Source organism: Theropithecus gelada, chromosome X (genome assembly GCF_003255815.1).
Source record: "Theropithecus gelada isolate Dixy chromosome X, Tgel_1.0, whole genome shotgun sequence".
Lineage (NCBI taxonomy): Eukaryota > Metazoa > Chordata > Mammalia > Primates > Cercopithecidae > Theropithecus > Theropithecus gelada.
The window spans coordinates 75,453,102-75,465,466 of record NC_037689.1 but is presented as its reverse complement, the minus strand read 5'-3'; positions in this window follow the sequence as shown (position 1 = coordinate 75,465,466).

Here is a 12,365-nt window from a genome sequence, read left to right as displayed (position 1 = left end):
CTTTTTTCTCTTTCTGATTGAAGTACTCCCGATTGCATTTCCTGTAGGACAGGTCTGGTATTGATGATATCCCTCGGCTTTTGCTTGTCTGAGAAAGTTGTTATTTCTTTTTTGTGTTTGATGAATATTTTCAGCAGATATGCTATTCTGGGGTAAAAGATTTTTTTCTTTAGCATGATAGCTATGTCATGCTGCTCTCTCCTTGCCTGTAAGGTTTCCACTGAAAAGTCTGCTGCCAGATGTTTTGGAGTTTCTTTATATGTTGTTTCTTTTCTCTTCCTGCGTTCAGGATCCCTTCTCTATCCTTGAACTTTGGGAATTTGATTATTAAATGTCTTAAGGTGGTCTTTGGGTTAAATTGGCATGGTGTTCTATACATTTCTTGTACTTGGATATTGATATCTTTCTTGAGGTTTGAGAAGTTCTCTGTTATTATCCCTTTGAATAAATTTTTTTCCTATTTATTTTTCTGTCTCCTCTTTAAGGCCAATAACTCTTGTATTTGTCCTTCTGAGGTTACTTTCTAGATCCTGTAGGGTTGCTTCATTGTTTTTTATTCTTTTTTCTCCTTTGACTGTGTATCTTCAAATAGCTTGTCTTCAAGCTCTGTAATTCTATTTCTGCTTGATCAATTCTGCTAGTAAGGAATTCCGAAGCATTCTTTAATATGCCACTGCATTTCTTAGCTGGGGAATTTCTGCTTGATTCTTTTTAATTACTTCAATCTCATTGCTAAATTCATCTGATAGACTTCTGAATTCTTTCTCTGAATTATTTTGAATTTCTTTGATTTTCCTTGACAGAACAATTTTGAATTATCTGTATAAAAGTTAACATATCTGTTTCTCCATGATTGGTTTCTGGTGCCTTTTTAGTTCATGTGGTGAGGTCATGTTTTCCCACATGGTGTTGATGCTAGTAGATGTTCTTTGGTGTCAGGACATTGAGATATTCATTGTAGTCTTCACTTTCAGGACTTATTTGTACCTGCCCTAAGTAAGGTTTTCCAGGTATTTGAAAGGACTTAGGTGTTGCGATCTAAGCTGTATCTGCTTTAGGAGGCACCTCAAGCCTAGTAACTCTGTGGTTCTGGCAGACTTGTAGAGGTATCGTCTTGATAGTCTTGTACAAGATCTGGGAGAAATCTCTGGATTACCAGGAAGACACTCTTGCTCTCTTCCCTTTATTTTTCCCAAACAAACTGAGTGTCTCTGTTCTGAGGTACCTAAAGCTGGGGGTGGAACGACACAAGCACCCCTGTGACCGCTACCACTGTGACTGTGCTGGTTCAGACCTGAAGCCAGCACAGCACTGCGCAGAAGCCTTGCTCTCACCACTGTCTGGCAATTGCTTACATGTGCCCAAGGCCCTGGCACTCTATAAGTAGCCAGTGGTGAAGCCAAACAGGTTTGTGTCCTTCCCTTCAGGGTGATGTGGTGAGGTTCCTCAGGCCTTAGTGTGTTGAGACCTGCTGTTTGGAAATCAGGGACTGGAGTATAAAATCTTAGAAGCATTGCATTGTAATATGGCTGACCTGACACTCAAACCACAACATGCAGTTGTTTTCATTCTTCCTTCCCTTTTCTAAAGCAAAGGAGCCTTGCCCAATAGCCAGCAACAACCCAGGCCAGGAGGTGTACTACCATCGATGTTCTCTTAAGTCTAAAGGGCTCTTGAGTCAACTTGTGATGAATGCTACCTGGCCTGGGACTCATCTGTCACCACTGAGTGGTGGTGAAGAGTGGGCTCCCTTCTGACCCAGGGCTGTCCAGAAATGCCCTCCAAGAGTTAAGTCCTGGAATCAGGGACTTCAAGAGCCTACTTGGTACTCTATCACCCTGTGGCCATGCTGGTACCTCAGGTGCAAGACAGAATCCCCTTTACTTTCCTCAAGCAGAAGGAGTTTTTCCCTGTAGCCATCACAGCTGGTAATAAGCTGAGTTTCACCTGAATCTAGCAAGTGTCAGAGCCTCACTTAAGGCCCTCAACATAGTACCTGGGTATCACTGCTGGTTAGTCAGGGCCCAAGGGCTCTTCAGTTAGCAGGAGATGAATGCTGCTAGGAATGGATAATTTTTCTTCAAGGAGGTGAATTATCTTCTGGTCCAGGGTGTGTCTAGAATTGTCCTCTTGAAGCTAGGGCCTGAAATGGGGACTTTATGACTCTGATCAGTGCCTTATCCTGCTATGGCTGGCCTGATAACCAAGATGCAAGACCAAGTTTTTTCCACTCTTCCCTCTCCTCTCCTCAAGCAGAAGGTAGGGGTTTCTTTTGGACCCACGAGCTGTGCAGCCTGGGGTTGGGGGGATGTTGTCAGCGTTCCCTTAGACACCCCACCGGCATCTCAGTATGTCATATGCCCCCCTCCAGTCCACTGTCTCTGAACCTAGTTGAGCACTAGGAGGCCTAACAATTGCAATCCTTATGGCCTAGACTGCCTTTCAAGTTTACCTGGAGACACAGAACACTTTAGCTCTTGGTGGCAAGGTTTGTGTGAACTCAAATTCCAACCAGTGGGATCCGCTATTTCCCTCTGGCTAAGGCTGGTTTAAACGCTTCCTCTGTGGATGGGTGTTGGCTGAGTTTGGCCCAGTTTTCCTTTTTGCTCTAACAGGACAGTACTGAGTTCAATACCACAAAATTGTTTTGTTCTGCCTCCCCCAGTGCCTAGAGATGCTCTCTGTACCATGCTGCCACCACTGCCGGGGTTGGGGGTGGGGTGGCCTTGGCAATTTAAGACCATTCACTTTTTTTATTAAGTTCTTGGCAAACAAGTTTTACTTTTCATGAAGTTCAACTTTCCAATCTTCTCTTTTATAGTTTATGCTATTAATACCAAATGTAAGAAATCATTGCCTAACCCCAAATCATGGAGATTTATATTTTATTCTTCTAAGAGTTTTATAATTTTAGGCAGATAGTCCACTTTGATTTATTTTTTGTGTGGATCTATTATTTTGAGTGTTATATCCAGGTGGTCCACTGCAATTCATGAAAAAAATATTTTTCCCTCATTTAATTTTCTTGGTGCCCTTGTCAAATATCAACTGACCACACAAGTGTCGGCTTGTTTCTGGGCTCTCATTTCTATTCCATCGATCTCTATATATGTCTGTCGTTATGCCAGTACCACAGTACTGATTGCTATAGCATTGTAGTAAGTTTTGAAATTGATTGAGGGTGAGTCCATCAACTTAATTCTTTTTTAAAGATTATTTTGGCTATTCTGGGTTCCTTGCATTTTCATGTAAATTTTATCTTTTAATATTCTACAAAAAAGTCAGCTGGAGTTTTGATAGAAAATGTGTTGAATCTGTGGATCAATTTGAGTAGTATCCTTATCCTCAAAATATTGTGTTATTCAATTTATAAACATGAGTTGTTTTTCTATTATTAAGATATTCTTAAATTTATTTTAGCAATCCTTTGTAGTTTTCAGTGTACTAGTCTTGTGTTTCTGTGTTTAAATTTATTTGTTTCATTTATAAATAGGATTTTTTCTCAATTTTATTTTCAGATTGTTCATTATTGGCAAATAGATATTAAACTGATTTTTGTATATTAATCTTGTAGCTTACAACATTGCTGACTTTGTTTACAATCTCTAGTAGTTATTTTCTAGATTCTTTAGATTTTTTCACAAAATCATATCATCAATAAATAGGCACAGTTTTACTTTTTCCTTTCCAATTTGGATGCTGTTTATTTCTTTCTTTCCTAATTGCTCTGGCTATAATTTCCAGTACAATATTGAATAAAAGTGGTGAAAACAGGCATTTTTGTTTTGTCCTTGATCTTAGTGGAAAAGCTTTCTATTTTTCACCATGGAGTATAATGTTAATTGTGGATTTTTTATAGCTGTCATTACCCCATTAAGGAATTTTCTTTATATTTCTAGTATGTTCAGTAGTTTTTATCTTGAAAGGGTGTTGGTTTTTTCAACTGCTTTTGCTGCATATATTGAGTTGTTCATATGGTTTGTCATTTATCCTAGTAATATGGAGAATTACTTTGATTTTCGTATGTTAAACTAACTTTTCATTGCTGGGGTATATCTCAGTCATGGTCTATAATCCTCTTTATATGTTTCTAGATTTTGGTTTACTAATATTTTCAAAGGATTTTTATGTCTACATTCACGGGTGATAAAAGTATGTAGCTTTCGTTTCCTAGGAAATCTTTGTTTTGGTATCTGGGCAATTGTATTAGGTTGTTCTTGCATTGCTATAAAGAAATACCAGATACTGGGTAAATTACAAAGAAATTGGTTTAATTGGCTTACAGTTCTGCCAGCTGTAAAGGAAGCATGGTACTGGCATCTTCTCACCTTCTGGGGAGGCCTGAGGAAGTTTTTACTCATAGCAGAAGGAGCAGCAGGAGCAAGCACATGGAAAGAGAGGCATCAAGAGGAGGAAGGTGCCACACCCATTTAAACAACCAGATCTTGAGAGAACTCACCCACTATCATGAGGACAGCACCAATGAGATGGCGCTAAACCATTTATGAGAAATTCACCCTCACGATTCAATTACCTCTCAACAGGCCCCACTTCCAACAGTGAGGACTACATTTCAAGTTGAGATTTGGCAAGGACACTGATTCAAACCATATCATTCTCCCCCTAGACTGACAAATCTCATGCCCTTCTCAAGTTTTAAAATGCAATTATGCCTTCCCAATAGTCCACTGAAGTCTTAACTTATTCTGACAGTAAGTCAGAGTCCCAAGTCCCATTTCTTAAGTGCCATCTGGAGATGAGTTCCTTCCATCTATGCACCTGTAAAATCAAAACAAGTTATTTTTGCCCAAGTCACGGTGGAGATACAGGCTTTGGGTAAACACCCCTGTTCCAAAAGAGAGAAATCAGCCAAAAGAAAGGGGCTACAACTTCCATGCAAGTTCGAAACCCAGCAGGACAGTCATTAAATCTTACATTTCCAAAATGGTTTTTATTGATTTCATGTTCCACATCCAGTGCACACTGGTGTAAAGGGCAGACTCACAAGGCCTTGAGTAGCGCTGCCCCATGGCCTTCCAGGTACAGCCCCCATGGCTGCCATTATGGGTTGAAGTGGAGTGCCTGTAATTTTTTGAGGTGCAGGGTGCAAGCTGATGGTAACTCTACCATTCTGTGGTTGAAGAATGGTGGTCTCCTTCCCATGACACCATTAGGCAGTGCCCCAGTGGAGACTGTGTGGGGCCTCCAATCTCACATTTCACTTTGACATTGTCCTAGTAGAGGTTCTATGTGAGGTCTCTGCCCCTGAAGCAGGCTTTTGCTTGGGCACCCAGGATTTCTCATACATCCTCTGAAATCTAGATGGAGGCTGCCAAGTCTCCTTCACTCTTATACTCTGCACACCTATAGTCTTAACACTACATGGAAGCTGCCAAGGCTTGTGACTTGCACCTTCTGAAGCAGTGGCTGGAGCTATATCTGGGGCCGTTTGAGGTAAGGGTGGAGCCAGAGCGACCTGCATGCAAGAAGTAGTGTTCCAAGGCTGTACAAGGTAGTGGAGTCCTGGGCCTGGACCCCTAAATCGTTCATTCCTCCTAGGCCTCTGAGTCTATCATGGGAGGGGCTGCCACAAAGATCCCTGAAATGCCTTCTAAGCTTTTTTCCCATTATCTAAGCTATCAGCACCTGGCTCCTTTTTGGTCATGTAAATCTCTCTAACAAGTGGTTGCTAAATAGCCTACTTAGATTCTTCCCTTGAAAATTTGCTCTTCTTTTTTTGCCACATGGCTAGGCTGTAAATTTTCCAAACTTTTACTATCTTCTCTTTTAAATCTAAGTTCCAGCTTGATCATTTCTTTGTTCCTGGTTCTGAGTATAGGTAATTAGAAGCAGCCAGGCCACATCTTGAATGCTTTATTGCTTAGAAATTTCTTCCACCAGATACTCTAAGTCATCACTCTTAAGCTGAAACTTCCATAGATCCCTAGAGTATGACTCAATGCAGCCAAGTTCTTCATTAAAGCATAACAAGCGTGACCTTTGCTCCACTTGCCAAACAGTTCTTTATTTCCATTCGAGACCTCACCAGCCTGGACTTCACCTTCCATATGACTATCTGCATTTTGGTCACAACCATTTAACCAGTCTCCAGGAAGTTCCAAATGTTCCCTCATCTTCCTGCCCTCCGAGCCTTCCAACACTTCCAATCTCTGCCCAATACCCAGTTCCAAAGTCACTGCCATATTTTCAGGTGTATTTGTAGTAGCACTGCCCCACTCCTAGTTCCAATTTTCTGTATTAGGCTATCCTTGCATTGCTATACAGAAATACCTGAGACTGTGTAATTTATACAGAAAAGAGGTTTAATTGGCTCATGAAATTAAGACTGTATGGGAAGCATGGTGCTGACATTTTTTCAGCTTCCAGGGAAACCTCGGGAGGTTTTACTCATAACAAAAGGTATGCCAGGAGCAGGCATGTTACATGGCAAGAGAGGAACCATGGGCAGGAATAGGTGCCACACACCTTTAAACAACCAATAGGATGGCGCCAAACCATTCATGAGAAACCCACCCCCGTGATCCAATCACTTCAAACAAGCTGGGGTGACTGGAAACTACATTTCAACATGAGATTTGGTGGGGATACAGATCCAAAATATATCAATATCAATAGTGTTTGTCTTATAAAGTGAAATGGGATGTGTTCTCTCTTCTCTTCTTTTCTCTCTCTCTCTTTTTTTTTGACGAAGTCTCGCTCTGTTTCCAGGCAGGAGTGCAGTAGCGCCATCTCGGCTCACTGCAACCTCCGCCTCTCGGGTTCAAGAGATTCTCCTACCTCAGCCTCCTGAGTAGCTGGGACTACAGGCACGTGCCACCATGCCTAGATAATTTTTGTATTTTTAGTAGAGATGAGGTATCCGCCTGCCTTGGTCTCCCAAAGTGCTGGGATTACAGGTGTGAGCCAACGTGCCTGGCCTCTCCTCTTCTATTTTTAAGAAATGTTTGTGGAGAAGTTTTGTTTGTGAAGGATTGGAATATCTACCAGTGAAGCCAATTCCTCCTGGAATTTTGTTCACACGATTTTTTTTTATCCTAACTTAGACTCCTTGCTTGTTATATGTCCATTTATATTTCCATTTATCTCAAGTCAGTTTGAGTAATTTGTGCATTTCTAGAAATTTATCCCTTTAGTCTATGTAATCTAATATATTGGAATACAATTGTTAATAATGCTTCCTTATGATAATTTCTTATTTCTATAAGGTCAGTAATAATGTTTACTCTTTCATTCCCGGTTTTAGTAACTTGAGTTTTCTATCTTCTTGGTCAGTCTAGCCAAAGATTTGCCAATTTTGTTGATTTAGTTAAAGAATCAATGTGTTCATTTTTAATATAGTTATCTTCAACCATAAGTTTCCTTCAACCATAAATTTACTTTGACTGTAAGTTTCCTGAACTTCATAAGTTTTGGTAAGCTGTATTTTCATGTTTGTTCATCTTATTTTCTCTTATAATATCTTATTTGACCCACTGGTATTTAAGAGTGTATTGTTTAATTTCCACATGTTAAAAAATATCTTTCTGTTGATGATTTATAATTTAAAACCATTGTGGATCTTCAACATACTTTGTATTATTTTTAACCTTATTAAATCTATTGAGGCTTCTTTATGGCCTACTATATGGTCTACTTGCCATGTATTCCATTGGCACTGGAAAAGAATGTACAATATATTTTGTTGTTGTTCTATAAAGCTCTGTTAGGTGTAGTTGGGGTATAGTGTTGTTCAATTATTCTATATTCTTCTTGATCTTCTGTATAGTTAGTCTTTCCATTATTGAAATTGGTATATTGCAGTCTCCAACTATTATTATGAGATTGTCTAATTTTTCCTCCCATTATATAAGTTGTTGCTTCATGTATTTAGTGCCTCTGTGTATGGGTGCATATGTATTTATAATCATAAAATCTTACTGATGGATTAATCATTTTATCATTATAAAATATACCACAGTAATATGTGATTATTTATTTTAAAATCTCAGTAATATGTGCTTATTTATTTTAAAATCTATTTTTGTCAATGTTAACATAGCCTCTCCAGCTCCTTTTTTTGGCTATTGTTTCAAGGAATATCTTTTTCCATCCTTTTACTTTCAATGTATTTGTGTATTTGAATCTAAATTTGTCTTACAAATAGCATGTATTTTAACCTTGTTTATAATTCAGTCTTACAATCTGTGTCTTTTGATTCAATTATGTAATCAATAATATTTAATGTTATCATTGACATGGCTTTATGTTTTCATGCAATTTTCCTTTTTTTGTTTCTATATGTGTAATGACTACTCTTGTCCTGCATTCCTCTCATTGTCTTGAGTGGCTATTTTCTGTGCAACTTTTTCATTACTTTAAAAATTTTAAACTATGTTTTTGAAGTTTTATAGTGGTTGCTCTTGGGTTTTGAATATATAGCTTAACTTATCAAAATTGGCTTCGTATTTACATTAACATGATTCCAAAACACTTGCATTTTGAGGTGATTGTAGTATTTATTAGCTTTGTTGTCTTAGGTAAGTCACTTTTCTCCCATGCATTTGAGAGTCAGACTGTAATTTCAGGTCTCATATTAACAGATTTTCAAATCTTTGAACAGTTCAAAAGCCACACATTTTGTTAGCAAGGTTGGTGGACTTCTAGTGATGAGTTTGCATCACAAAAGATAGAATCCTTATATTTGTTCATGAACAAGATGATTTGGACAGAGTTCTTAGTGCACTACCCAATGAAGGTATGATTATAACTATTAGCCTAGAAATTATCAGAATTAATGGAGGAATTATTAGCTGTGTGAGTTTGAGCAATTTACTTAAACTCTTTGTGCCTGATTTTTCTCAACTGTAAAATAGGAATAACAGTGGCTACATCATGGAATTGTGCAAATTAGGTAAATAAATATATGTAAAGGACTTAGAATATTACCTGATGTATAATAATGCTGGTTAAATGTTTTCTACAGTCCTATTATTGTTATCTTGAAATTTTTCTAACCTATACCAAACATGCAAAGTTCCTGGGGTTTTTCCAAAGTTCTTTGGTTGAAATGTTCATTTTCTATAACTACCAACTCCACTTCTAGCAATGGAAACTTGTTTTCTAAGCTGGTTCAGTTAGTGAGCAGGAAAGCTCAGTTGTTTGAAAAAACACTAGGAAGTAAAGGTAATCCAGTGTGAAGGATGAGCTAAAATTCTTCTAGGGAATTTGCTTGAAAATAAATTTTATGCCCTTTCAGAGATGTAGTGTCCTAAATGAGCTGATTGGAAACCTGGCCTTGTGATCTTTTTTTCCACTGAAGCAAAAGAAGATTGTATAAAAAAGAAATGGCTACAGGATCCAGGATTTTGCCTTTCTTTGTTTCCTGGAAGACTTCAATATGTCCGCTAATTAGAGGTTGCAGTGAGCAGATATTGTACCACTGCATTCCAGCCTGGGCAACAGAATGAGACCCTGTCTCAGAAACAAAAAGACATCCACTAATTAATGCAAAGTTAGTAATTAACTGGCTCCCTTTCCTAGAACATGGTCCAGGTACTCTGTTCACTTAAAGACTATCAGAGTTACAAAAACTGTTAGCTGGAACGATACAGGCATGGTTAAAATCCTTTGGTTACATTTATACTGTTTCTAGGGAACCTGGCATAGTGCTGCACTACTTGCACTATGGGTGATTTCACCCAGTCCTTTGATATTGTTGGCAGAAAGAAAAATTGATTTGGGTTTGAAGTGTGAAGGTCCCAAGCATCTGGCTGTTCTTAATCAAATGTGTAAATTTCCATTTGGAAGTTAGTCATATTTCAGTTACTTCCTTTTCAAACAGATAAAAAAATGAAATGCATATTCCTCCAGATAGTTCTGAATGCACTTTTTAAGCTGCGTATTTATTTCCTCCCCCAGTAGCATAGACATCAACAACTCAATGAGTGTCTTTTTTCTAAAGGACATTTTGAGTTAAGTTTTACAGATATAAACTGGCTGATTGGAGAAAGCCCTGGGAAGACATTTGTTTTCCCCCTTCCACCTTACAAATGTTAGAGTAAGCAAAACTATAAGGTTTGCAGCAATAAGTGAGTTAAAGGAAAAAGGGGATGATAGCGGATAAGTCTTAGTACTTTCTTGTTAATGGGATTTTTTTTTCTTTATCTGTGTGTATTCTTTGGCCTAAAATAATATCTTGGTGTAAATTTGTATAAAAAGGGGCAAAATGATACATGTTTTCAGCTGATAGGTAAAAAAGTCTAGTTGTTGTTTTGGTTCGGTAAAACAGAAGGTCAGGGAGAATAATTTTTGCAAACACTACTATCCATTTTGGATTAAACAGATATTAATCCTATCATCTTGGAGTTTACAGTTGGGAGAGATCAATGTTAATAAAATTGCCACACAAATTACACAACAGTATGTAAAATTATACCAGTAAAAAGTGCAATAAATGAAAGGTCCATGATGCTATAAGACATATAGTATGTGGATATGACCTAAACGAAGGGTTAAGGAAGGGTTCCCTGAAGGCATGATTATTGGGATAGGATTTGAAGGAAGAATAAGAATTAAACTAGTGAAAGGAAAATTAGAGAGGGAGGAGAGTGTTCCAGGCAGAGGAAATAGCACTTAGAAATATCCATGGCATGAGGGATCCTATCTCATTCTAGGGACTGAAAGAGGATCAATGAGGATGAAACTCAGAAGAAGGGAGGAAGACTGATGCTAAAAGAGCATGTGATCCAGTGGCATTGTAAAAGATCTGCTACACTGGTGAGATTAATCAGTAAAGTACTTGTGTCCTTGAGGGAGAAATGAAGACAGAAGAATTGGAAGACTGATGAGTATTTATTTGAATAGGAGAAAGGTAGTGAGCTGATCATATAGACAGACAGTGATCATGACTGTAGGTTAACTCTTCAATCACTATAGTGCATTGAGTTGTTACAATAAAGGACTCCTCTGAAAGGCTTTTCTCCTTACCCTTATTTTCTCTTTACAAACTGGTCTCCCTCTCACCTACTCTCACTTTACATCTTCTGCATTTGATCACTTTGCTCTTCCCACCTAGAAAGATATCCCCTTCCATTTTTGGTTTATTTAATACTGAATCATCCATCAAAATGTAGCACAAGTTCCACTTCTTCTAGGAAACCCTCCTGGCCCTATCCATGGGACTTCATCTGCATCCTCTGATCTATTACAGAGCTCAATCTCCATATAACGGCCTTGATTTTTTTTTTTTCAAAATTTACCTTTGGTATCCCACATTTTTCATGTGTCTTTGTGTCTCTACCTAGACTCTGGCGTACCACAGGGCAGAGAATGTATCTTTTGCTTGTGGACTGACAAATGCACCAAGTAGTGGTCTAGGATGAGAGTTGGTAAAAGACCATTTATAAAGACGCAGACAATGTCAGCAACTGACAGAAATAGACATATTTGAGATAAGCAGAGAAGGAAATAAAAAGAACAGAGATTGGGGGTGGGATGGAGGAGAGGAAGCAACAGAGAAAGTGTTTTTTTAGAGCCAGTCACAAGTAATAAAGCTAGTGTCAGCTTCTCACTAACTTGTTTACTGGCCTCCACTGATAGTGAGAAGAATCACAATAGAGCTGAAGAAATAGGGAGAATAAACAAGCTTGAAACATGCCCTACTTTGGAGGCAGCTTAATTACACATACCGAAGTTTTGAAGCAAATAGAGGATCCCCCAAGACTCCAGGGGCTCTGCTCTGCCGAGAGAAAGAAAGCACCTTATCCCTGGACAGAGAACTTCATTCCAGAGGAGGGGGAGGGGCTGCTGTTGGTGGTGTTTGCAGTGGGTGGAGATAGAGTAGAGAAGGCTTGCAGGGGTGGGCTGGCAGAGAGGAAGGGCCAACAATGAAGTTACAGATGGATGAGTGGGTTTCTGCCGCAAACTCAGATGAAGGAGAGAGAGGGAAAGACAAAATATAGGGAGGAAAAAAAAAAAAAAAAAAGAAGTGTGAATGACCAAGGCAGTAAACCTGTAGAAAATTAGAAAAGAAAAACTTGCCACGGGAGAGGTGGGAGGAGGTATACAATTGCAGATAACTCTCTATTATAAATAGATTGCATCTGTGCTATTTATTTTATATTTTAGCAAATCTCTGAAATTTTCGTGGTAATTAGACTTACTGCGAGGCAGTTATTTAAAAAGTATAGACCCTCCTTTTGCCACAGAACACTCCCTAGTCCTTGGAAGATGGGTGTCAGAGCTCTGGGACCCTAGTACATCTCTGTCTGGGGGCACTTACCTGGCTTAAGTGAGTATAGTATTAAATTTTACTTCATATTTTTGTGATGGTGTGAGATTGAATTTTGCACAGTGTGATAGGAATA